The sequence below is a fragment of the Apodemus sylvaticus genome, chromosome 11 (genome assembly GCF_947179515.1).
Source record: "Apodemus sylvaticus chromosome 11, mApoSyl1.1, whole genome shotgun sequence".
NCBI lineage: Eukaryota > Metazoa > Chordata > Mammalia > Rodentia > Muridae > Apodemus > Apodemus sylvaticus.
This window is the reverse complement of record NC_067482.1, coordinates 6,494,511-6,522,334: the sequence shown is the minus strand read 5'-3', so window position 1 is coordinate 6,522,334 and position 27,824 is coordinate 6,494,511.

Below are 27,824 nucleotides of genomic sequence, written 5' to 3'. Positions count from 1 at the left end.
TAAGATCCTGACTGTTTAACTAGATACAAATGCATCAATATCACCCTTTACTGCACCCAGAACCAACTGCTGATCCAATGCAGATGCTGGGCTGGGGGGCAGGGGAGCTGTTTTCTATGAGCTAAGTAAGTACAAGCCCCGTGCCTGCTCCAATACTGAGTTAAACCAGGGCAAAGTCCATGATTTTAATTTCATGATGTCAAGAGATTATTCCAGCCACTAAACTTGGCTTCTGCATAAAGCGGGGGTTTCAGCAATTTGAGCCACGTGTTTTTTCATAGGCACTGCATAGAATCGGTCATTTTATTAAACCAAAATAACTCTTATGCTGCCCCAGAGACAGTTAGGTGTGGAGTGAGGGGCCAGAAACAACTGGAAATAAGGGATAAAAAGGAGAAAAAGAATATGCATTTTTCTTATCTTTGTTTTTACTTTGATTTGTATTTAAATTGGTTCTTGTTTGTTTTTCAAGACTGCGTTCCTCTGTGTAGCCCTGGCTATCCTAGAACTCACTTTGTACATCAGGCTGGCATTAAACTCAGAGATCTGCCTGCCTCTTCCTCCAGGTGCTGGGATTAAAGGCATGCACCACTATATCCAACTATTTCAATTTCTCCTCAACTGATAAAAGCGTTTTAAAAAGTTCTAAGTACGTAGAAGGTATAGCATTCCCATGTGATGTTCCAATACACGTACACATTGGGTGAGGCTCAGCTGAAAGCAAGTGGACCTCTGCTCTCAAACATTGTTCTCATCCTTGTGGTGAGAGCATCAAAATCCTTCTTCTGGATTTTGAAAATATGCACAACACAGTATTGTTGTGTCACCATGCTATGCAGTCGCACACGGGAAAGATCGCTGATCTGGCAATGATAGCCTGTCCATTGCTTGACCGTCCTCCCTCTCCCTCCCTCCTCCCCATGCCTCTGCTGGTGCCATTCTACTCTTCCCCAGAGACTGTCTTTGAGTAGTGTTCATATGACTGAGATCAATCTGTAGCTATCTTTTTTTTTATTAATATTTTTCTTTCTTTGTTGTTTTTGGTTTTGCTTTTGTTTTTCAAGACAGAGTCTGTCAGTGTCATCCTGGCTGACCTGGAACTCACTCTGTAAACCAGGCTCTTGAAATCAGAGATTCACCTGCCTCAGCCCTCCCGAGTGCGGGAATTAAAGGCATGTGCCACCACTGCCCGACTTGTATCTATCTCTTTATATCTGACTTGTTTTCCTTTTAAAGTCATGATCTCTTATTTTATCCATCTTTCACAGATGGCAGAAGAAAAGTCATTATTTTAATTAAATGTGGCATTATGTTATCCACAGATTTGATGGGGCTGCAGGAAATCTGAAATATGTGCGTTAGCCTTCCTAGTAAACACAGGTTCCTTCTACATGAAGCCTCCTTCTTCTTGAACTAAGGTATTCCTTTGCTGAATGGTAATTAGTGAAATTTTGCTTCTCCTTCACAAAATACTAGGTGATTCTCTAATAAAATCAAATTACTTCTACAGGCTGCGGTCAACTATGACCCCGGCAACCTAAAAGACTAAAAGTACTAACTTTTACTCTCCTTCGATATTCAGGAAATATCAGGAAAAACACAGAGCGGTTTGTTTCTAGACGGTCCTGGGACAGAAAAACCTGCAGAGTAGCCAAGGACTCCATCACTGGGATGAAAAAGCCCGGTTTCCGTCAACTGAAAAGATAATACACGAAGCAGATACTGGAGAAAAGAGACTTGTTTTTGTTTCACAGAGCACGGAGCTAGGAGCTCAAGAACAAGATGCTGACCAAAGCAAAAATATGTTTATTTATTCATGGGGCCCTTTCAAGTCTGAAAAAAGAAAAGAGTAACCAAACAGAAAGATAACTTGGAAAATACCTCTTAGAGGCTTAAAAAAGATCTTCAAAACTTTAAAGGGATGAGGAAAATCAGAACCAATTTTATGTCTCACTGGCAAGAAAATCAGATTCTGAGTTGTCTTTAAATGCCTGCTCCTCCCAAACCCTGCTGTGACCTCTGTGGCCTTTATTTTTCTGAGTGGGCTGGGCAGTAAAACCCTTAAGATTCACCCCCTGGGACGGAGCCATTTTAAATACAGGGCCTGTCCTACTCATCAGACACAAGAAAGAAGTGACTCATTTCTCCTGACCCCAAAAAAAATAAAATAAAATAAAATAAAATAAAAATAAAAATAAAAATAAAGAAGCCGAGTAATTGTGCAGCTGTCAACCTGGACAGTTAGTGTTTACACTGGAAATTTGGGATAAAAGATGAATGGGTTTTCACAAAAGAAATATGAAGTGGGCCATTAAATGAAATAAAATGAAAGGAACTCTCTCTCTCTCTCTCTCTCTCTCTCTCTCTCTCTCTCTCCCTCCCTCCCTCCCTCCCTCTCTCCCCCACCCCTTTTTGATGGCAGTAGTAAATGTTTTAAAGATGTCTTGGTGCTTCTTTTCCAGTCTGCCTTTTTCCTGACCACAACCGGCATAGGATATAATAATTCTAAAATAACAGTCTTCCGAGTTATGTTATTGTGGACTAGTTTTACAGCTCAACCCGATGCAAAATAAACACCAGTAATGAATTGTTCCCATGACCTGACACAGGAAAGCCTGCTGACAGCCACGAAGAGCTCGAGCTCACGAGGTGTGAGAATCTCACGGTCAGTGTACGCATCAGAGCAGTATGGCATCGGAGGCCGCTCAGCAGGGAAGATTGCTTCATTAGGAAATAATAGCTCAAGAGGGCCAGTTGGCTCTAGTTGTAACGATCTAGAAACTACTAATCAATTTGACTTTTCAAAGGTCAAGGGACATTCACCGAGCACCAGTTGTGTATGTTAGCAAGACTGACGTGGAAATGGCTGATTTGCCAGAGCAGGTTTTATGGTGTTAGTCAGTCCGAGTCTGAGACACTCAGTGGGTCACAAGCAGGAGGAATAGGAATTGTACTTCTGAAGATGAAATTTCTGTTTCTGTGTAATCCATATTCAGAGACCTTTTAACTATTTCCCTTGTATCAGTGTCCTGACCTAAGTAGTTTGGGAGCATCTTCATCCAAGGTAGAGACCATTGGTGTCTCCGGGCCCAGTGGCTGCTATGACTCATGTATTCCCAAGAAACTCTAGACTCCGTCTTTCTTTGTGTTAAGCATCTGCTTATCTCACTGATGCATACATAGGACAAGCAAGTGTATTGCTTGGACATTTTGCATTCTCACTGGGCATACATGCATGTGTGCTGAGACATGACCCCAATGTCCTCACACGTTCTAGGCAAACATTCCACTACATAGCTTGTATACTCCAGTCTGCTTAGCTGTGGCTTTGACTTCCAGTTTGTTCCTCTGTTTCTAAGTGGTCCTTCATTTATTTTATCAGCCAAGTCTGAAATTTCAGATATTGAACACTTAACCAAACCATACTATGGATCAATTTGTGTATATATTGAGGCATCTCGTCAGAGGCATCTATAACCTTGTGTTTTCCACCCAGCCACTTTGTTCTCTGAAATAATGACTGTGAGACGGAATTATTATGAATAAATGTTGGTGTTTCAATCTCTACCAATTAACAAATTCTTGAACACTAATGGTGAGGCCTTATGTATAAGACGATATCTTTCATCTGCAGCCTTTGAAACATTTAAGGGCTTTGGTTTTTGTGTTTTGGTTTCTTCCTTTGTTTTGCTTTGGGTATTGCTTTTGGTTTTGTTTTGTTGTTGTTGTTGTTGTTGTTGTTGTCGTTGTCGTTGTCATTGTTGTTTGAGACAGAGTTTCTTTGGGTAGCCTTGGATGTCCTGGAACTTGCCCTGTAGAACAGGCTGACCTCCAAATTCAGAGATCTACCCGCCTCTGACTCAAAAGTGCTGGGATTAAAGGAGTGGGCCACCACCACTTGGGGTGTGACCGTAATTATTCAAAGCACACCCCTTTGAGTCAATTTAGTAATGTTATCCTCTTTGTATTATGAAGAGACAGGGATTTAAGAGGAGATTTACCCAGTGATGGAAAATAACAGGAATTCGGTCTGAGCTACACATGGCTAATCAGTTGGCACGTTCCTCTTCGTTCTTCTCTCCATTCAGCGTCTTACCACCCACAACAGAAAATCATTCTTGTCTAGAAGTAGAGTTAAGTTAGCCACTCTGCAAAATTTATATTGCCTCTTTGAAGATTTTGTTGTTGTTTGCTAGAGAATGGATTTCTCACACGCTGCCCCTAGATGTCCAGGTAGGCATCAAGAGGGAATTAGAATATGCACCCTTACACATGGAAATGAAACTTATAAGCTACAGCATGTGGTTTCAACCTGTCTACAGGGATAGTCTAGGGTCTGCGTGGCCTAGCAATCCTGCGGTGATAGTCTTATGCTTCAGCCAGTGCAGTGAGTCAGGCTGGCTTGTTGAGGCCTGTGCTCTTTGTGAACTGCCATAAACCCAGTTACAACCAGTTTCCCTGCTTTTCCCTCATGCCTCACACTGACTAAATCTAAAATAACCCTGCACACCCTTTACTGTCAGAGTGCAGTGGGAAGTGTCTGCTACACAGGCCGAGGGGAGGGAAAGGGCCTCGCACCGTTTTATACTCATGTCTCGCACTGTTGCTGTGGAGGGAGCTGCAGCTGAAACCACGCACACTAAACACATCTACAATCAAAGAGCTACACACAAAGCCTCACGATGCTGGGTTATCTGCCCCCTTTGCCCATCCCCCCTTGTTGTTGTTGAAATATTCCAAAAAGAGTTTATTCTTAAGCTTAACCAGTTCAAGTCTTGGCAGTTTCATCTCCCAGAGGTCTAACATCTCTTTTTAAGAAAGTGAATGTTGCCCAGCAGTGGTGGTTCACGCCTGTAACCCCAGCACTTGGGAGGCAGAGGCAGGCAGATTTCTAAGTTTGAGGCCAGCCTGGTCTACAGAGTGAGTTCCAGGATAGCCAGGGTTACACAGAGAAACCCTGTTGGGGGGGGGGGGGCGGGGAGGAAGAAAGAAAGTGAATGTTATCTTTCCAAAATGATCAAAAGTGACATGATTTAAAAATCAGCAACAGGGTACAGCACTGTGGTGTGACACACAGGACCATGGCAGGAATCCAGAACTGCAAACCATTTCCTCTTACCTTGTCTAGAAATATCAGTGAGAAGCCGTGTGATGGCTTCACGAGTTTGAAGTCTTGATGTGCTGTAATCCTCCTTTTTGTAAATTTCATTTTATTTCACTCACAAACAATATAAGATCTATTATACTTTATTATAATTGTTTAATAGTATACATAATTATGTAATATACATTATATTATTTCATTCAACATAATATGACACAATATGTAATATGTGTAATATACTACATAATGTGTAATATATTGTGCATGTGTCTATGTGAGTGCATGTGCATTTGTGCATGCATGTGTGTGTATTTGTGTGTGTGTATGTGTGTGTCTGTGTGTGTATGTGTGTATGTGTGTGTATGTGTGTATGTATGTGTATGTGTGTATGTGTGTGTGTATATGTGTGTGTGCATGTGTTTGTATATGTGTGTATGTATTTGTGTGTGTGTATGTGTGTGTATGTGTGTGTATGTGTGTGTATGTATGTGTGTGTGTGTCTGTGTGTGTCTGTGTATGTGTGTATGTATGTGCATGTGTGTGTATATGTGTGTGTGCATCTGTGTGTGTGTATGTGTGTATGTGTGTGTATGTGTGTGTGTATGTGTGTATGTGTGTGTGTGTATGTGTGTGTGTGTGTGTGTATATGTGCATGTGTGTAGTTGGTTCTTTTCCTTCCACCCTTCTGTGAATTTTCCATTCAGGTCAGCAGACTTGCCCAGCAGACTCCTTTTCCTCTGGTCCATCTCAGTGGCTCTTTGGTTTATCTTATATATTTCTGATCTTATGTATCTAAATTATACCCAATTATGATATCAACAAGGATTTGAGTCTGTCTCTCCCCTGTTCCCTCCCTCCCTTCCTCTGTTCCTTAGATCTCCTTTGCTGCATTATATATAATACAAAGCACAGTTAGACCTGGAGGAAAAGCTGGTGAGAGGAAAGGTTATAGACACACCAGTTTAGTTTTGAAACCTCACTGGCTAATTATTTTTATTCTTTATGCTCACTCACCTTCTTTACACAGTACCAGCCAATTTTCAGATAGAATATCATAAAAATGTGACTTCAGGAAGAAATACTTTGTTTTTAACTTCTGCTAAATTAATTCAAGGTGAACATAAAAGTCTTCCTTATAAAAGCACATTCCATGCCTTAGGGAGCATGACAAGACTTTTTAGGGTAACTTACTCAACATCTGAGTCAGAGGAACTGAGGTCTGTTGTTATCAAATCTCCACTGGCATCAATGTTAAACATTTTCCAAAGTCCCCCCCTGTACCCTCCATGTTACGAAATAACCCTTTCCTCTTGCTTTTCATCCGTGACTTTGCAAAAGAAGGGTCCATCTTCTTTCAATATTTATTCCTTATATAATGGAATTCTTGTCCAAAGATGTGGATCAAATCAGTTGCATTCATTTGCTACATACTCCCAAATATTTATTTTAGGGAGTAGTTGATAAACCTGCCAGTTCTATCTGGAATCTTAAAACTAGGGCAGCTTTACCCTTTGCAGCTAAGTACCATTCATCACCCTTATCTCGCTAACAGCTAATCCGCCGGGCTTGAGTAGTGATGTATTTGCATTCCCTGCTTTTAACTGATACAAGCTATAAACAGTGTTGCAAAACAAGGCAGAAACTGGAATGATCCTGAGTGCGTTTTAGGTAGCCTTGGAAATTAAGTCTCAGTTCAAAATAAAGAGACTTAAAAGTCATTTTCATGCTGTGAGGACATCGTATTATGTTCTGAAATGTCTCAGGACATAACAGAAAGACACCTAGTGGCTCCGTGGAAGGGAGACAGCCTTATGGCTGCCTCATGGGTCTATGCCAGAAACAGAGCAAAGCACCTGAAGTCTCACTCACGTGAAGTACAAACCTGTTCTATTTCCTGAATAACGTGGTGGATCGCTGTCTGCGTGAGTCTCTGTGATGTGATGCGAACGACATGGCATGTTGGTACTTGTGGCGACATTGCTAATGGCCACTCCAGCACGCCTTAGCAGTTCAGGCTCTGCTGTGCTCCAGGCTCATTTGAACTCTGTTTCAAAAGCTCTTTCATTTTTTTTCCACTGAGAGCCAATTACCAGAACCTCCTCCCTCTATTCATTATCAATTCTTCACATTGGCTGTTTTCATTGTTGATTTACAGGCAATGAACAACTGCCTTGGTGTTATTGGGATCTGCTTTTTCATGGAAAACTCACTGTGCTGGCTGTGTAGACATCAGGGAGGGTGAGGAAAGATGCTATACCGTAGGCTAATAGTCTATGCAAGGCAAGGTTATTTTAAACCAGACAGTCCAGAGGTAGATCAAATACATAATAGAGGAAGAAATGTTTTCATCATAAAATCCTTCTTCATGCCGAGCAACATGGTCTCTACTGGCAAGATAAAGAACTTAACTGTTGTCCTCAGGAAACTGGCTTTCTACTTGGAAGAAATTCAAATCACTTCATCCTTTCTGCCAGTTCTTTTCCTTTCTCTCCTTTTTTTTTTTTTTTTTTTTTTTTTTTTTTTTTTTTTTTACTGTATTGCTTTGGGTATCTGCCACTTCATATTTGGGTCACTGTAACCTTGGCCCATAAGGTCTCAAGAGTGAGAGACGATCCCTCCCCTGGATATGATCCTTCCTGGACTGATTCTTATAGCTCAGCAATTAACATCCTTGTTGTTGTGATCATAAAAAGAGAAAGCGGTGTAAGAATATGTTGTATGGCAGTGTGGGGGAAGGGAGTACTCAGCGGTCCATGCTGAGCGGTCCATGCTGAGACATCCCTTCCCCCTGAGGGATCACACACATCATGGTATAGCATAGAATAGAGTTTATTTAGGGCATGGGGAGGGGAGTTAATGGGGTAGTAGAGGCAGAGAAAGACAGGGAGCCGTGAGCAGAGTAGAGGCAGCCATAGCCAAGTGGAGAGCAGGGGAGGGGAGGGGAACAGTGAAGAGCCCAAGAGCGAGAGAGAAGCTAAGAGAGAAGAGGCAAGAGGAGGCAAGAGAGAGAGGAGGGCACAGGTAACTGTGGGGCAGGGCATAGCAGCTATTGCCAGGCAACTGTGGGGTGGAGCTTAGACAGAATCCTAACACTTACAACTAACTTTTGTTGTTGTTATTGTTGTTGTTGTTTGGATTTGGCTTTTTTTGAGACAGGGTTTCTCTGTATAGCCCTGGCTGTCCTGAAACTCACTCTGTAAACCAGGCTGGCCTCGAACTCAGAAATCCGCCTGCCTCTGCCTCCCAGGGTGCTGGGATTACAGGCATGTGCCACCACAGCCCAGCTGCAACTAACTTTTAATAGATAAATTGAACCTCAGCTTCAGAGTTTCTAAAACCAGATGTCCATCTACATATCAATTCCTCTGCCTCAGTGGCCACACAGACACTGAATTAGAATCTACAGCACAGGTCTCATATATGGCCCTCCCAGGATGGCATGACTACTTGTGTTAGACTTCCCCCTGTGAAAATCCTACCCATGTAAGATCGGTCTCATAGATCCCTTCTAGAATGCCTACCCAGACATCCTTTGACTGAAACTGTCCCCTCCAAATGCTTCCGGCTTCTTCTCGGGTTCCTCCTATGATGCCAAATGTACCTTGCATTGTCATGCTCATTTCTTTCTTTCTTATAAATATATAGCCCTGGGGCTGGAGAGATGGCTCAGCGGTTAAGAGCACCGACTGTTCTTCCAAAGGTCCTGAGTTCAATTCCCGGCAAGCACGCGGTGGCTCACAAACCATCTGTAATGGGATCCAATGCCCTCTTCTGGTGTGTCTGAAGACAATGATAGTGTACTCATATACATAAAATAAATAAATCTTAAAGAGGAAACATGTAGTCCCACCCACCCCATAGCCCTTGGCATTTATTTTGTAGATGCTGAGCTCCCACTCGATGCTTGCTGGGTATGGCGTGGACAGAAGGTCAGAAGCCAGCAGAGGTACGGAAGATGAGAGTAACCGTGGGTGGCAATAGAAGTCACGAAAAAGTTCTTAAACCGAGAGAGCTAATATTTCATGTTGAAAAGGAAATTCTACCCCCTTCACACTAGTATCTAGATTTATAGTTTCCTTACAGGAAACTTTCAACTTCTCACACTAACATTTAATTCGTTTATAAAACAGGGCAATGCTAAAACTAGGTCAAGGCCGATGGGTAAAACGTCTCGAAAATTCTAGGGAGGAAGCGAAATTAGAATATATGAAAGAAAACATGTTTAACGATCTTTAAGCCTTTATGCATCCATTTTAAAATGTTTTTCTGGGCCAGCAACTTGGAACCTGTTACCAAATCTGCCAACCTGAACTCCATCCCCAGAACCCACAGGGAACCCACAGAGAGAAGCAACTCCTACTGTTGGCTTCAGATCTCTACAAGCGTGTGTGGCATGAGTGCACACATGCACACAGACACACTTTTAAAAAAATGTAACAAAATGTTAAGTAAAAGTCTTATGTCCTAGCTAGACAATGAACGTACCAATTCTATGTACAGAAATAACTTTGGCTTCTTATCGTCTGTGTTTTACTACAGTGTGGTCATATGAGGACTGAGGTAACTTCTCTGACTACTTGATAGGGCAAGCCCACGGATTCCTTGTTTGCATAGCTTTGAGGGGAGCACTCTCCTGTTCACTGAGCAGTGCTGCATGTGCCTTGTTTACAGAAACACAAAGGAAGAATAAGGAAGTCAGTGCAGCAGCTGAACTAGGGTGTCCGTGTCCCCTTTGCTGTCTCCCTCTATCTTCCACTGTAAGATATAGAATAAGGCTGAAAGGAATGTGACTCCAGCCCAGAGGATAAGGAGCAGCTGTGTGCAGCATTTGCCTTGCTTGTGAATAGGACAGCACCAAACGAACCCCATTATCCATGCCCCAATGCAGAGGGGTATGCCAGATCCCATGCAGGGTTGGAGCCACATAGAATTCCTGCTTCCTCTCCCATCAGTATCTGTAGACAGACAATTAACCCCTCTGATCTAAGCAAATATCCCTTAGGATGTTTATAGGCTTCAGAATTCTGTGGGGTGAATTTGGATAGGGCATGACAGTCTCAGAGAAGAATTTTTCCAAGTGTACAAGGTCAGGCAACTCTGGAGGGAGCACAATAGAGCCTTTGCCTACGCTGGCGGAACAGACTGTGTTCATTCATGCAAGGGCCTCCCACACTGGAAACCGCGCTTGCAGACTCGCCATCCTCAAGTCTTATCCAGAAGATCAGGAGGAAGCCGAGACCTAACACGTGCTTCTGTGAGGTTCTTCCTTCCGCCATTCGTGTTGGCTACAGCACTTATACATATGAGGTCCCAGTGTCCACACGGAACATAAGGAGGTGCGGACAGGGCGGGAGATGAGGAAGGAGGGCCTCCTACCACGCCCTTGCTAAAGAAGCCAACTCTTGTGTGTAAATTTGTTTCTGATAGCTCAGAGCAATATATTTGATGAATATTTTCAGAGTATGTACGCTCACATTTCTTACTTTGGTCAAAATAAATCCCTGTTAGATGAACTACAAATTTTCCATTCAGACATTTTTACTATTTTGTCATTTGTTTCTGAAACAGTCTCAATATATAAAGTCTGGTTCCAAACTTAATACTCCTGCCTCAGCCTCAGGCATGCTGGAATCACAGGCCTGTGCCACCACATCTCTCTGTACTGACTTTAGAAATATAGACGTTATATAAATCCTAAATATCTAAGTTCTTAAGATATCTCCTAATGACAGTGGACTTTGAAGATGATCTCAAGCAGATCTTTCTCTAATAGCTAAGTACTTCAATTCACTCAACATGTATACACGTATGTGTGTGTGTGTATATGTGTGTACACAGATAAAATATACACGGATAGACAGACAGACAGACAGACATGGTTTTAAAGGTGCAGGGGACACAAATGTTTGCTGCATCGAAATGGTGCTTTGGAATTTCTGGAGCTAACAGACAATGAAGGGTGTGGATGTAGTGTTTTTTTTTTAAAGATTTATTTATTTATTATATGTATATGAGTACACCATTGCTCTCTTCAGACACACCAGACAAGGACATCAGATCCCATACAGATGGTTGTGAGCCACCATGTGGTTGCTGGGAATTGAACTCAGGACCTCTGGAAGAGCAGTCGGTGCTCTTAACTGCTGAGCCATTTCTCCAGCCGGGATGTAGTGTTTTTATGCAACAAAAATGATTAAGGGTATCCAGAGCGTCAGCCTGGGAGTGACCTGCGTCTTCAGCCTGTCCCTTTTTCTTTTTAATGAGAAAGCCCATCATTGCCTCAAAGCCAAGCTCCTCTCCTTGTTCCTCATCACCTTCCTCCCAACGCACCAAATGTATCTTCAACTATTTCCTTCCATAAAATTTCTGCTTCCGGTGAACAAGTAAATCCATTATTCCTAAACACAGCTATACATTTTGGGGCCTTTCTAGTTGTGCCTAAGCCCTTTTCGAAGCGTTTTGCCCAGACTGGATCCTTTTTTAATAGAGCTTAACTGTTTCCTCTTCTGGGAGGCCTGTTTAACCATCTTCCTAGCAGAACATCTGTACCCGTTCACCGCGCGGTAGAATGTGCTTACTCCGAGTCCTCGGCTAGGGGCAGCTGTACTGCGTGGGCTCTCGGCTTTCGCCTTTGACCTTTCCGTGCTGTGCTGTGTATGTCCACTGTCTTATTCTTTCCACCCACTTCTTCCACCCCTGCAAACTAGAACCAAAAAGTACCCAATAGAGAGCGTTGCTATCATAAACAGTATTGACGTGGTGACCCACGGACAAAATCTCTCAGAGTACCAAAAGACAAGCAGAAACCTGACAGACACTGGCAAAAATGCTCTTCTCTGGGCCCACGTTTCCAACCGTGGAAGAGTTGCCAGCCACATCACAAAGGCACGCCCACAGGCAGGTGTCAGCATCTTTCTCTTTACTTTCTGCACGTAAATACTTACCGCATGTAAATCCAGCATCGTACTGCCTTGATTGAATACTGCAGCAATCCGAGACCTTCTGCTTTCTTCTTATTTTAAAATAGTTTCGCCTATACCAGTGCCTTCACCTTTCCAAATAAAATTTAAAATGCACTGCTAATGTCTACCATCAAATCTGCTCATGTTTTGACTGGATTGCATAGACTATGGGTGCACGTGAGTTAAACTGACATCATCCGAAGAGGAACTCTTAATTTATAAATGTGGCATATCTCCGTTTAATCCGCCAGCACCTTTTCAGTTTTCAGTGTAGAAACTTTCCACACAGCTCAGATTGCTCTTTAGTATTCCTGATAGTTGATGTTGTCTGTCTGTATTTGAAATTTCAGTCTCTAATTATTTCTTACAAATATGTAGAGATGCAAATGAATTCTACATACTAACCCTGCAGTCTGTAATCTGGTACAACTAAATTATTGTTGTAGGATTTTGGGCCTGTGGGGAGGGAGGGACAGGAAGACAGCGCACATTTAAGGACACTGACAGTCCGTCTTCTTTATAATCTGGGTGTCTTATCTGTCCTTCTCTTGCTTTGTCGCTGGCCAGGGTGCCCCTTGAAGTACTTGTCTCATGTTATTTTCTGTGGCTGGATCAGGATTCGTGAGAGGGCTGGACTGTAAGGGAAGACGCTTATTCTGCTCACAGGAAGGGCATGGTGGTGGCACGTCAACGCTACATTCTGACACGTAGCTTGTCTTCCAGTGAGGGCCACGTGCAGAAGGGATACGAAGGGATGTGCAAAGGAGAGAAATCAAGGCAGATCGTCTTGCTTTGCAAGGGCCAGTTTTCATGGTGACTCGTCCAATCTCTTGGGGCCTGGAGCTCACTGTGGGAAGAAGGAATGAACGCATTTATGTTACATCTGCTTGTCTCCCAGTACACTGCAACTCCCGGTCCTGCTGCACTAAAGACGTGAGGTCCCAACACGTGGGTGTTCAGGAGACACATTCAAGATACAGCATTAAGTGTGATCACTAATTTTATGTGTCAGTTTGATTGTGTGATGGGAACATAAACTTAACAATATTCCTCTGTGTCTCTGTGAGGGTGTTATCTGGATGAGATTTGCATTTGAATCCACGGACTCAGTTGATTACCTGCTCCAACGTGGCAGCATTCAAACTATTGAGAGATGAACAGAAGGTAAGGGTGAAAAAGAAATTCCTTTTCCCTTCCCGAGCAGCTCATGTCTCCTTGTACATACCTCTTCTGCTTCTAGACCAGGACTGACAGCTTCCACTCAACCTTTTCTCGGGCCTTTGGACTCAAACCGAATTACAGTGGAATTAAACTCTATTTTTCTAGTGTGGAGAAGGCATTGTGGGACTTAACCTTCACAACAACTATTCTCTCACCAGTGTGACAGAAATAGCATTCCAGCCTGTCAGATCTGTTTCCATGAAGTACCTTGCCTGTGTGGAGGGTGAGGATTTTAAACCCTTGTTCTTCATTGGAGGAAGACAGTAGACATCTTTCACCATCAGGTAGGGTTTCAGCTGCAGTGTTTTACTTACCAGCACCAGTTCCTTTTTCATTTCTATAGCAAGATAATCAATGGATCTGCTTATAAAGAAAGGAGTTTTGTTGAGGCTCAAGGCCGAGCTTTCTGATAAAGTACACACTCTGGTACATGGATGACCCTGGAGCTCAGCCTCTAGTAAGACAAGATGGTGCCATGAGGAGAAAGCATGAGAGAAAGAGAGAGAGGGAGGGAAGGGCAGGGAGGGAGGAGGGGAGACTGAGGGAGAGGGACAGCCCTTTTCAAAACAGGAAGTCAGCCAAAGCACCCCCAGCTGACGGTTCTTACCAGTCCAGACTATTTCTCTCTTCTATTACACTAAGCACCAAACTTTCAACACAGGAAGCCACTGAGAAGTGGACATATTCAATGTTCAAACAATACAATGTCCTTCCTCAGATTGCTAATGTTACCCTCTACAAATAATTTGTTGCATTTTAAAAAATGATGAGTGGATGGGCTGGAGAGCTGGCTCCCAGGTTAAGAGCGCTCACTGCTCTTCTAAAGGTCCTGAGTTCAATTCCCAGCAACCACATGGTGGCTCACAACCATCTATAATGGGGTCTGATGCCTCTTCTGGTGTGTCTGAAGACAGCTACAGTGTACTCATAAAATTAAATAAATAAATCTTTTTTTTCCCATTTAATAATGAGTGGAAATCTAGAGAAAAACCTTAAGCGCGCTTGCTGCTTTTCCAGAGCAGTCAAGTCTGGTTCTCAGTTCCCCCTGCACAGCTCCCAGTAGCCTGTGGCTCTGGTTTCTGGGCATCCGGCACTCGCTTCTGACCTCTTTAGGCACCGCACCCACAGGTGTGCATAGCCATTCACAAACACATATACATGTGTATAACTTAAAACTTAAATGTCTGCAAATCATGAATGGATATTAAATTGTTTGAGATTTGTTTCACACATATGATCTTGCATTATTTTTGTCTGTTAATGTGGTAAAATGATTTTTTTTCAAGTGACTAACTTTGCATTCCTGGAGTATCTCACTTGGTTATGACATAACTATCTCCCTCAAACATGGAAAGAGGAACAACTATTCTAAGAACTTGGAGAGGAACCTGTGTAATCAAACATAAGATATCAATGAACAGGAAGAAGATGCGTGGAATAAAGTGGAGGGAACTGTTGGAAAGAACCTCGACACGTACCACGTTCCTCTCAGACGAGATAGATACCTCATGGTTCAAAATAGAATGCCATAAGTTTTTATAGGATCAGTCAAACATCCATTAAGAGCCGCCGTATATTTAAGACACAAGGTATGGGCTGGAGAGATGGCTCGGTGGTTAAGAGCACTGGCTGCTCTTCCATAGGCCCTGAGTTCAATTCCCAGCAACCACATGGTAGCTCACAACCATCTGTAGTAGAATCTACTGTCCTCTTCTGGTGTGTCTGAAGACAGCAACAGTGTACTCACATACATAAAATAAATAAGTCTTTTTTTTAATACAAGTTATAAATGTCCTGGATGTATAATGAAACAAAGTCAGACATGTCAAAGCAACGCCTGAGCATCTATGTTTGTCATGGTGCTGTTCATGGTAGCCGAGTGACAGAATCGATGTAGGTGCGCCTCAGCAGATGAACTCATACGGAAGACAGGGCACACAGGCGACCCAAGTTTATTTGGCCACAAAGGACAACAAAACTGCGTCATCTGTGGGGAAATGGATGGAACCAGAGACCATCACGGCAGCCAAACTAAGCGAGACTTTAAGAGAGAGGTAAGGGAGGCAGAAGCAGGCAACCCCCGTGTAGGTCTGAGGTCAGCTCGAAGCCGGAGCTACACAGTAGGACCCTGTCTCAAAATGAAACAAAACAACAACCAAACACAATCTCATACTCTCATTAAACAACAACAACACAACAACAACTTTGAAAAGCAAGGAATGAGAATGAGGGAAGGAGGGAAGGAGGGAAAGGAGAGAGATGGAGAGACAGAGACAGAGAGATAGAGAGAGCATGAGCCCTGGAGCAGGGGCCTATGATTGCAGTTACTCTGAGGTGGAGGTAGGAGGACTCAAAGTTCAAGAACTGCCCCAGTCCCTCAGCCAGATCCCAGCTCAAAATAAAATCTAAGATTTGGGCTTGAGATAGAACTCAAGTTGGTCTTTTTTTTTAAGATTTATTTATTTATTAAATGTAAGTACACTGTAGCTGTCTTCAGACACTCCAGAAGAAGGCATCAGATCTTGTTACAGATGGTTGTGAGCCACCATGTGGTTGCTGGGATTTGAACTCAGGACCTTCGGAAGAGCAGTCAGTGCTCTTAACCACTGAGCCATCTCTCCAGTCCCATAACTCAAGTTTTGGCCTAATGAGAGTGAAACCCTAGAGTCAGTTCCCAGAGCTCAGGAGAATAAAAGAGTGTTGAGAAAGGGGTCTAGGGGAAAAGAAGCGAGAGGAGGAGAGGGGGCCTCTAGGACGTCAGCGGCCACTAGCAGAGCTTGATTTTTAAAAAACGAATAAAAAAAATAGAAACGACAGTTGACAGAGCAGGTCGAAGCCTTAGCGATGCTCACAGCTCTGCTCTGCTGCCCTTCGGGGTCATCTACGGATGTTAGAAACGTGGAAGAAAATACTAGACAAGACCGCTGAAAAAGTCAGAGGTTCCCCTAGTGGACAGATAGCCCGAGCTGGGGGAGGAAATCCTAAGCCCTGAGTTGTTGCTCTTTTTTATGGGTTTCTATTGCTGTTTTCGGTTATTCTCTTAAAAAGACCCCAAGCGGGCAGTGGTGGCACACGCCTTTAATCCCAGCACTTGGGAGGCAGAGGTGAATTTCTGAGTTCCAGGCCAGCCTGGTCTACAGAGTGAGTTCCAGGACAGCCAGTGCTATACAGAGAAACCCTGTCTTGAAAAAGCCAGAGAGAGAGAGAGAGAGAGAGAGAGAGAGAGAGAGAGAGAACTGATTGCTCTTCCAGAGGTCCTGAGTTCAATTCCCAGCAACCACATAGTGGCTCACAACCATCTGGAATGGGATCTGTCGCCCTCTTCTGGTGTGTCTGAAGACAGCTACAATGTACTCATAAATAAAATAAATAAATCTTTTTAAACAAAAAGTCATCCCTCCATAAATAGTTGTGATAGATGCAAGAAATGGAAAAATGTTCACAAAGGCGAGTGTATACAAAAAAAGAAATTCTTGTCTTGATTGACAGCTCACACGTCAGGTTCTAACTTGTAGCATAATAAGGCATTTCAGACCTACGGTTCTGAAGATCCGGAGCACTGTGGAGAGCTGTTGGGAACTAACAGCAGCCTCTGTGGTAATGACAGGTTGCCCGCTCTATCATTACATGGCTGGGAACCCTCACACTGCAGGGACAAGGACATTGTTTCTAAAAAAAAAAAAAGGACACCATGGCAAACAAGTTAAACCTTTATTCTTAATAGCTACTTTTAAACATGGAAATATAGTTTTTAAAGGTCTATAGAAAAAATACAAGTCTAAGAAACTCTTGTCCAAGCCCAATATTATCTACCTGTAATGACGCATCCTTAATGTAACAGGAAATGTCATATCAAATAGGAAAGCAGACACAAGTTCAAGGCTGTTCTCTGCAATACAATGTTTTATTCTTTATCCTCAGAGAAAGTAATGTGGCTGTCGTCACAGTCCCCTGTTGTTTCCTGCCTCTCTCTCTCTCTCTCTCTCTCTCTCTCTCTCTCTCTCTCTCTCTCTCTCTCGAGATCTGTGTGGCAACTACGTCTTTATTGGTCAAGAACACAATGACACACATTTACACATTTTAACACACACACTACCGACTCTGTATATGAAGACTGGAAAGAAACTAGCAGCTCAATTCCAGCATCAGAACTCTGAGATTGGGATGTAAAATAAATAAATAACTTAACAAATAAAGAAAGTAAAGTACAACATTAATACAGCATTAAAAAATCTCAATACAATGTCCTTATGTTATAATTACTTGTCAAAAATGTGTATATTAATAACATGTAAGTGAATTCAGTAATAGAAAATTGAGTTGTTGGCTTTTGAAAATGTGACGGCTATTCCCAGTTGTCCACTTGACTACATCTGGAATGAACTACAATCCAGAAATGGAGGGCACACTGGCAATCCAGATCTTGAGGCACAGTGGCCATGAAAAGCTTAGGCCCAGGCAAGGTGGTACACGCCTTTAATCCCAGGAGACAGAGGCAAGCAGGTCTGTGAGTTCAAGGCCAGCCTGGGACAGAGCATGTTGCAAGAACTAGCTCTGGTCCAGGCGTGGCGGTCACGGTCACACCTTTAATCCGGGCCACACCATCTGCTGGAGGGCGACAAGAGGACAGCGGAGGAGGAAGGCTTCTTTGCCTGCTTGCACTTGCTGCGCTGTGGGAACCTACCTCTGCAGGACTCCAGCTTATACAGAAGACCAGCTGAAACACTTAGCCTTGTGGGACTGAGCGACTACTAGATTCCTGGACTTCCCATTCACAGCTGCCCATTGTTGGTTAGTGGGACTGCAGACATTAAGTCATTCCAATAAATTCCCTTAATATATAGAGACATTCCATAAAGTTCTGTGACTCCAGGGAACCCTGACTAATACAGAGCCAAAAACCTCTTTAAATATTTATTTTTTCTCCATTAATTTATTCATTTATTCACTTTACATCCTGATTGAAGCCCCTCTCCCCATTCCCTCCTCATCTTCTCAGCAGAAGGGGAGGCTGCCCATGGGTACCCACCCACACTGGCACCTCAAGTCACAGCAGGACTAAGTGCATCCTCTCCCACTGAGGCCAGACAGGGTGGCTCAGCTCGGGGAAAGGGCTCCAAAGGCCCACAATGGAGTACCATTAAAGGCACACTGTGCTGCAGCTGCTCCTCCTCCTCCTCCTCCTCCTCCTCCCCACTCCTCCTCCTCCTCCTCTTCCTCCTCCTCCTTCTCTTCCTCCTCCTCCTCTTCCTCCTTCTCCTCCCCCATCCTCCTCCTCCTTCTTCCTCCTCTTGCTCTTCCTCTTCTTCTTGCTCCTCCTCCTCCTCCTCCTCTTCTTCTTCTTCTTCTTCTTCTTCTTTGACTTGGTAATTCAACAGGCTCAGAAAGCAGGAAAGTATCACCTGTGTACGGTGGGAAGTCTTGAGCTCGACACGGTCCCCATTCTCTGCATTTCTCCTGTCACTCACTTTGTTGCCCTCACTGTAGTTAGGGTGAGGGGGTAGGAGCAGGGAGGGGCAATGTCAAACCCAGGGAGGACCTCACCCATGCCCGGGGAAACACTCTGACAGAGAAGCAACACCCCTGGTCCCCACTTTTAATACTATGAATCTTCTTCATACTTCTTTATATTAAAAAACTGGAGATATAGATACATATTTTTCTCACATTTCCCATAAACCATTCAATATCTTTAACATAATGTTTTAGAATAAATTCTAATACTAATTGGAGTCCAGTCACCCTAGAAATATTTATTGCTTATGTACAGAGAGATTATATCTATATTAAAATAATAATTGCTTAATTAAAACGTTTTTGTTGTTTTATGTTAGATAACTTGAGAGATATTTTTAATATTATTTTTACATTTTTAATATTTTAAAATACTTTTAAAACCAGGCTGCTGGGCTTAGAGGCCTCAGTCTGTTCTCCCAGAACTCAGGCTGCGGAAACAGAAGGGTCAGGAGGCAAAGGGTATTCTAAGGACACACCAAGCTCAAGGCTGGTCTGGGCACCATCTCTCCTAAAAACAATGTAATCTATGCTATGGTTTTTAGGATTTTAAACAGTTATCAAACAAGGCAAACCTAAAGAAAATTCTCACTTTTACAACTAGTACATTTGAAAACAAACTCAAAATGAGACCTGAAGCTACATTTGTATAACATTTATATAAAATAAATTCAAGTTTTTGTTTGGCTTGGTTTTGTATTGTTTCGTTTATTTCCAAATAGAAAATGCTTAAAATTTAAAATTATAGCCTCAACTTAACAACCATCTAGATTTCCATTTCCCACATTGGGAATTTATTGCTGGGGCTGCGGAGATGCGCAGTTAGTAAAGGGCTCCCGCTGTAAGCAGGAGGACCTGAGTTTGATCCCCAAATCCATGTCAAGAGAAGCAGTTTGGGACTGGAGAGATTGGGTTAGTGGTTAAGAGCACTGACTGCTCTTTGGGAAGTCCTGAGTTCAATTCCCAACATCCACAAGGTGACTCACAACCATCTATAATGGGATCCGATGCCCTATTTTGGTATGTTTAAAAAACCAGCTACAGTGTACTCATATAAATATAATAAATAATCTTTGGGTCTGGAGAGATGGCTCAGCAGTTAAGAGAAGCAGGATATGATGACGTGTTATTGGAAGTTTATACTGCACACCTCTGAGGCTCACTGGACAGCAACCTAACTAACGTACTTGGCATTTGCAGGGCCAACGAGAGTGTTGTCTCAAGAAAAAGGTGGATGGTCTTGAGAAATAGCCCCCATGGTGTCTTCTGTACTCCACACACGCATACATGCACACACACAAATAATCACCCACATACACATGCACACACACAGGCACACAAATAAGCACCAACATATGCAGACACACACACATATATGCTTATGTATGTGCACATACAAGCACATGCACACACACACACACACACACACACACACACACACACGCTTCTGTTATTGTCAAGTTTCATAAAGCAAATCTTTTGTTGTTGGTGGTTTTTCACTTTTTTTCCCAAGACAGGGTTTCACTGGAACTCGCTGTGTAGACCAGGCTGACCTTGAACTCAGATTCGCTTGTCTTTGCTTCCCAAGTGCAGGGACGAAAGGCGTGCGCCACCACTGCCCACATCCATAAGGCAAATACATCTACTCGATCAACTGACATCAATTTATTTCAGCAAGATTTTAATGGGAAGCCAGGTGTGGTGATGCACAACTCTGACCCTAGCAATGCGGATCTAGACATAAGAAGCTCAGGAGTTTGAAGCTAACCATAGCGAAACACTGCCTGAAAAAACAAACAAATGCAGAACAAAACTGAGCGCAGAGTTCATTCACTAAGTTTTAAAAAACCTTTTTATGTCGATTTGTTTTTGTATTTCTTATTTGTTTGTTTATTTATTTGGGAGTGAGAGGGACACATAGGCTCACTGGGCACCTGGGGAAGTCAAAGAGAAACCTGAAGAGACTCATTTCTTTCTGGGGATTATCTCCAGGTCGGCAAGCTTTGCGGCAAATCCCTTTAACCACTGAGCCGTCTCACCAGCCCATTACTAATTAATGTTTTAACCGGTATGATGGGGCTTGAGATTATGTGGATAATTAAACCTCTCCTACTCCTGCAACATGCAGAGCAGAGTCGGAACCAACCTCTCTGTGTAGTCCAAACTGAACATTTGAGGAGAGAGAAGAGGAGAAGGAAAGTTCCAGCGTGTGACAGCCACACACTAAGCTGTCCCAGGAACCTCTCTCTCTCTCTCTCTCTCTCTCTCTCTCTCTCTCTCTCTTTCTGTCTCTGTCTCTCTCTCTCTCTCTCTCTCTCTCTCTCTCTCTCTCTCTCTCTCTCTCTCTGACTTGAATAATTTCCTGAGGCACTAAGAAAAGACTTAGCAGATGAACGGGCACTGTACCATGCCTGGTCTGATTTCTTTTTTTTTTTAAATATTTATTTATTTATTATATGTAAGTACACTGTAGGTGTCAGATCTCTTTATGGATGGTTGTGAGCCACCATGTAGATGCTGGGATTCGAACTCATGACCTTTGGAAGAGCAGTCAGTGCTCTTACCCGCTGAGCCATCTCTCCAGCCCCCTGGTCTGATTTCTTAAGGCTTATGAGCATACCTTATCTAAAAAGGGAAACAAGAAATAAAACAAGACAGTAACAACAAAAACATTGTAAAAAAGAATTGGAAAAGCCGGGCAGTGGTGGCGCACGCCTTTAATCCCAGCACTTGGGAGAGAGAGGCAGGCAGATTTCTGAGTTTGAGGCTAGTCTGGTCTACAGAGTGAGTTCCAGGACAGCCAGGGCTACACAGAGAAACCCTGTATCAAAAAAAAAAAAAAAAAAGAAAAGAAAAGAAAAGAAAGAAAGAAAGAAAGAAAGAAAAAGAAAGAAAAAGAAAATAAAGAAAAAAGAAAAAAAAAGAAAGAATAAAAAAAGGGAAAACCAGTTCTACAAGGCAAAACACAGACAGAAATGGTCTCCACGTCTGTGGAATAAATTGAAGAAATTCAGTATCTATTGAAAATTATTATAATCAAAGTAAGATGGTGCAGCGTGTCACTTCAGCCTTCTAGAGCCTGGGAAATAATGTGCTGTCGGAAATAAGATTAAAGAAGACCAGCAAGATTGCTTAGCGGGTAAGGGCGCTTGTCACACAAGCCTGGTGACCTGAATTAAACCCCCAGGACTGACATTTCAACTCCTGAAATTTGACCTCTGTGCACACATGAGGTCAATAATTAATAAAAATGCCCCTGATAAATATATGAAAAGTAGCTATATCAGTTCTCAAATTAAGGATATTAAATAAAGACTATTTCATGAAAGCCATGAATGTTTACAAGCTTAAAAATAAAAAACAAGGGGCTGGAGAGATGGCTCAGTGGCTAAGAGCACTTCCAGAGGTTCTGAGTTCAATTCCCAGGAACCACACAGTGTCTCACAACCATCTGTAATGGGATCTGATGTCCTCTTCCGGTCTGAAGACAGCTACAGGGTATACACATAAATGAATAAATAAATAAATAAATTAAAAAATTAAAACAAAAGGAAAATACGTCGCCTAACGTACTTGGTGATACTTTAGCCATACCAACCTTCCCCAGGGATGTTTGGTCAGAACAACCTTGCTGTCTTCATTCCTGCTCAGTTTTGTATAACTAAGTTGTTCCTCAGCTGTCTGACAGTGGTAAACGCACCTGCACACACATTTCTTGGTGAGGATTAGGTGGAAGAACTATAAACACTTAAACGTTTTTAATTGGACATAGCTCCTAAAGTAATAGCTAGCATTGCTTCTGGAGATTTCCAAACGGCTGTCAATCATTTATGTGTATTATCAGGCACTTGAGGTAGCGTATGAATAATGTGGTCTGGACAACGGCTGTTCATGGGGAATTTATTTCTCTATTCACAGCAGTGTTGAGGATCACACCCTTGACTATATTTATGCTACACAAGTAGTGTATCTCTCTCTCTCACACACACACAGGAATGGATTTGCTGTTAAACCTTAACTTGTTCAGCAAGGCACAGCGGCTCAGCACTAGGGGGCTAAGGTAGGAGAATCACTGCAAGTTCAAGACCAGCCTGGGTTATATAGGAAGTTCCAGGCCGGCCTGGAATGCTAAATAAATAAATAAACAACACCACTTACATGTCAAGCGTGTTAAGAATTTTCTAGAATTTCAAAGTAACTGTCTTGCATAGCACATGTCCATGGAGACACAAATGTTTAAGAGGGGACAGAGGCAAGGGTATGGGGAAATTAAGGGGCTGGGAAGGGAGAGTTCATGAGATCTGAGGACTATGACAAAGCCACATGGAAAGCTATTATTTTGTAAGCTCATTTTAAAACAGAACTTAGAAAAAAAAGACTTTGAATCCACCCTGCATGGGTGGATAATTCTGCTTCCAGAACTCAAAGATTATTAATCGTCGATCTTAGTGCTAAGATGAACTACCTCCCTACTAGTGACTGGCCAGGGAGGTCGGGAAAGCCCCCAGCACAGCGCGGGCTGTCGTTACTGCTCTCCGTGGTTCTCTACAACTAGACCATAAGACCCTGTTACTGAGGACATCATATGCTCTGGATACAGGACAGAGAGGACTAAGTTGAGCAGGAACTGGGCTGGAAGAGTCACCTCCCTGGTGGGTAGCCTTCATGATGCCAGAAAGTGCCACCAGGCAGCTGGAGGAGGAAAGCCGTTGACATCCTCACTCGCACGTAGACCTCATGTGCTGGAGGACCAACCTGCCAAGCCACAGGTGCCTGTGGTGCTGGACCGCCATTGTATCGCGAGGGTAGCCAGCTGCTTTCTGACAGGATTCGAGCTCTTCTCTACTAGAGAGAATTTAGGAAGGGCTAGGACTTCCTTCTTGGCTTTCCTTGGGAGGTGGCCGCAGGACATAATACTGACAGTGAATAGGTGAGCATTCTAGAGAGAGGGCCTGGGGGAAGAACTTTAACCACAGAAGATTAGAGCCTAGAGCCAAGGCAGAGATCTGGTTTGGATGGGCTAAGCCTGTGCATCATCAGGATCAGGTGCGCACCAACTATTCTTTTTATTGAAAATATTTTTGAAAAAGAAAAAAATAAAGCAAAAAACAAAAAATAAAAAAAAAAAATTTGTCTTACAATATGCTCTGATCACGGTTTCCCCTTCCCCACCTCTCCCAGATCCTCCCACCTCCCCTCCCCCACTCATCCCACCCCACGCCTTCTTTCTCTCCCTCTTTAGACAACAAACAGGCAAATAAAGCAAGCAAACCAAAATAAAACAAAACAAATAGAAAAAGGAAAGGAAAAGCACAAGAAATACACACAGACGAGCCCGGTACCCACATACACGACCTATAAACACAAAATCAGAAACTACATCATATAAGCAAAAGACCAGTAAGGTTAAAAAAAAAAAAAAACCCTCCAGAATTACCACGAGCTCATTTCCTGTTGGAGGCTGCCTTTAAGTGCACCACCTACCCCCATTTTAAACTAATTAATTAACAGACTATGGCTGTAACCTAAAATAAACCCTTTCTATCTCGGGTTGCTTTTAATCATAGTATTTGTTATGGCCATAGATGGGACATTTTCTTCTATGACTTTGTTGAAAATATTCTGTTCTTTGATTTTGCTATTCTTATTTCTATGTCCATAATTCAAACGTTATATCTCTTCATGGGATCTCAATCTTTCCTGAGCAATCCAATTCTTCTGCTTTTGTCCTGGAGCCCTGCCTGGATGGCTTCTCTTGCCAAGATTCCACACCCCGCCCCCGGACATTTTTATTTGGTTTATCGAAACTTTTGTTTCTAGCATCTTATCAGGTGGTTCTTCTTTTCTCTCCTTCCCTCCCTACCATCTTTCTTTCTTTCTTTCTTTCTTTCTTTCTTTCTTTCTTTCTTTCTTTCTTTCTTTCTTTCTTTCTTTCTTTCTTTCTTTCTTTCTTTCTTTCTTTTGGTTTGTTGAGACAGGCTTTCTCTGTGTATCTTTGGCTATCCTGGAACTCACTTTAGATGAGGCTGGTCTCAAACTCAAAGATCCTCCTGCCTCTGCCTCCCAAGTGCTGAGATTACAGGCATGCACCACCACTGTTTAGCAATTTGGTGTTCCATTAGCAATTCTCTTTACTGAACGCTACTTTCCTGTCTTGGATTGACTTGCACATCAGTGTTTAAACTTGGCTTGGCATTGCTTTACAGTTTTAACATGTGCTAAGCCATATAGGCAAAATTTTCCCAAAACAAAAAGAAACCTCTATCAAGTGATCTCTATTCAAACCATTAGTTTAACCATTAGTTTAATTAGTTTAACCCCTTTTCTCTAAAAATCATCCAGACTATTGCTATGGCCCCTGTATGTGGAAAATGGGCTATCTTGTAGGACAGTGTGCATTCATGTTAGCTCTAGTTCAATCATTGCAGCCAAGGGCCCTTCATTTATTTCCCTAAAATGTTCAGATACTTATTGTGAACTCTCTCCTGGAAGCTAGGGCTACAACAAACAACAAAATGACAAAATCCCTATCTTTATGATGCTTACGTAAAAACCAGCAACTTTCCCACATGCTTATAATAAAGTCTTAAATTATATTTTATCTTCCCCACCATCACCTCTGTGTGTGTGTGTGTGGGGGGGGGTTATAGGACAATTTTCAGGAGTCAGTTCTTTCAGTCAATGGTTTGGATCTTGCATCAAATTCAGAATCCCGCTTGTCAGTCTTGGGGGCAGATACCTTCATCTGCTGAGGTATCTTACTGGTAGCTCCCATATTCTGTTTTTCTTTTGAGTTTAGTTTGGGGGGGGCTAGAGAGATAGCTCAGAGGTTAAGAGCACTGACTGCTCTTCTAGAGATTCTGAGTTCAATTCCCATCAACCACATGATTGCTCACAACCATCTAGAAATGGGAATCCCATGTCGTCTTCTGGTGTGTCTGAAGACAGGGACAGTGTACTCATAAACATAAAATAAACGCATCTATAAAAAAGATTGGTTTTTGATTTTATGTTACATGTAGAAGTGTTTTTGCCTGCATGTGTGTTTGTGCACTACATGTGTGCTTAGGACCTATGGAAGTCAAAAGAGGATTATAGATCCCCTGGGACTGTTAGCTACCTTACAGGTTTAGGTGGGAACCGACCTGTGTCTTCCTCAAGAGAAGCAAGTGTTCTTGAACCATCGCTCCTGCACCCATATTTTTTCTAATATAATATTTAAAATTTTTTGTTTGGTAATTTCATATATTCAGACTGACCAAACCCCCAACTTCTCCTAATTTTAACCCCCCCTTTTTTTCAGTAATCCACTAAATTCCAATTAGTGGTTCCCAGGTGCACGTGGGGTGGGGCTGTCCACTGGAACTACACGCCTAAAGAAAACTGGCTTTTCACTCCTCCCCAGTGTGTGATGGAATGCAGACTGGCTTGATCCTGTGCAGGTAACCACAGCTGTCATGAGCTCAGAAGTACAATGGTCCTGTTATGTCTAGACGGCATGGTTTCATCTCAGTCTTCCTCAGTCTCTCGCTCCTACCATCTTCCCACCCTGGGAGTTTCCTGAGCCTCATGGGAGGGGTCTAATATGGTACCTTTTGTAGTTGAGCACGCTATAGATACATTGTTCTCTCAACTTTGGCCAGTTTTGAGTCTCTGTGTCAACCACTGCCCATTGCATAATGAAAGTTCTCGATGAGGTCTGAGAGTTGCCCCTAATCTATGTGTATTTAGAAAGCATCTTGAGGAGCTGGGGAGATGGCTCAGCGGTTAAGAGCACTGACTGCTCTTCCGAATCCTGTACTGAATTTGAACTGAGTTCAAATCCCAGTAACCACATGGCAGCTCACAACCATATGTAATGAGATCTGACACCCTCTTCTAGTGTGTCTGAAGACAGCTACAGTGTACTTACATATAACGATAAATAAATCTTTGGGCCGGAGCGAGCAGGGCCCTGAGCTCAATTCCCAGCAATCATATGATGGCTCACAACCATCTTCATTAGCTACAGTGTACTGTATACACTGCTTATTTATTTTGTGTATATTCATATACATAAAATAAGTAAATAAATCTTTTTTTTAAAGCAGCTTGATATTGTATCCATTTTGAAAAATAGTAGCAGTAGGTTTACATGTAGAACCTATGAGTTGTGGGCTCTTGGCCAGATTTACAGAACCAGGCATGAGTTTCCTTCTGTGCATCAGGTCTTAATGCCAATAAAAAGCTGCCAGTTGCCCCTGTAACATCTGTGCCACTCACTATGGATCCATGGTCGTATCTTGCCAGGACAGTAGCTATCGCAGCTGCAGGGTCCGAGGCTGTGGGAGGCCGGTAATGACTCTTTACTGGTAGGACGTGTGCGTGTTCATGTTCCTTCACCATCATCAAAGTTAGTGAGCAAAGAGGCCTCTTCCAAGCTAGCGTCAGTCTAGTCTCTCCAAATTCTGTCGCCAACATATGTCTTCCGCAATAGGATCTCACTGTCAGGCTCTGGTAGGCAGCCCAGAGCAGCTGGAGCAGCCTGCATTGGTTTTGGGAGAGGTCTTTGAAACTAACAACTAACAATTAACTAACTTAACTACTAACTAACTAACTAACTAACTAACTAACTAACTAACAGAGGTCCCCTGACCAACAACTCAAGTAGTTGTGTCACACACCTGACACTGAGCTTCTTGGATAGCCTGTAGCTTCTGGGAGAGTTACTCCATTAGATTAACTCCATTTAAATGTGTGTACTTTTGTAAAACAACAGCTTTCCACAGGGCTTTTCAAACACCCCTACTGCTAGGTATCTATCACCTTTCCCACCCTGCTCTGCCCCTGCTTCCCAAAGTCAAAACAAGTTTTTCTGCAAATATAAGCAGGTAATTTTATTTCTATGTACTTAAGTAAATGTTGGTGGGAACATAACTTTTCTTTTTGTTTTTTGTTTTTTGTTTTTTTGTTTGTTTGTTTGTTTGTTTTTTGAGACAGAGTTTCTCTGTATAGCCCTGGCTGTCCTGGAACTCACTCTGTAG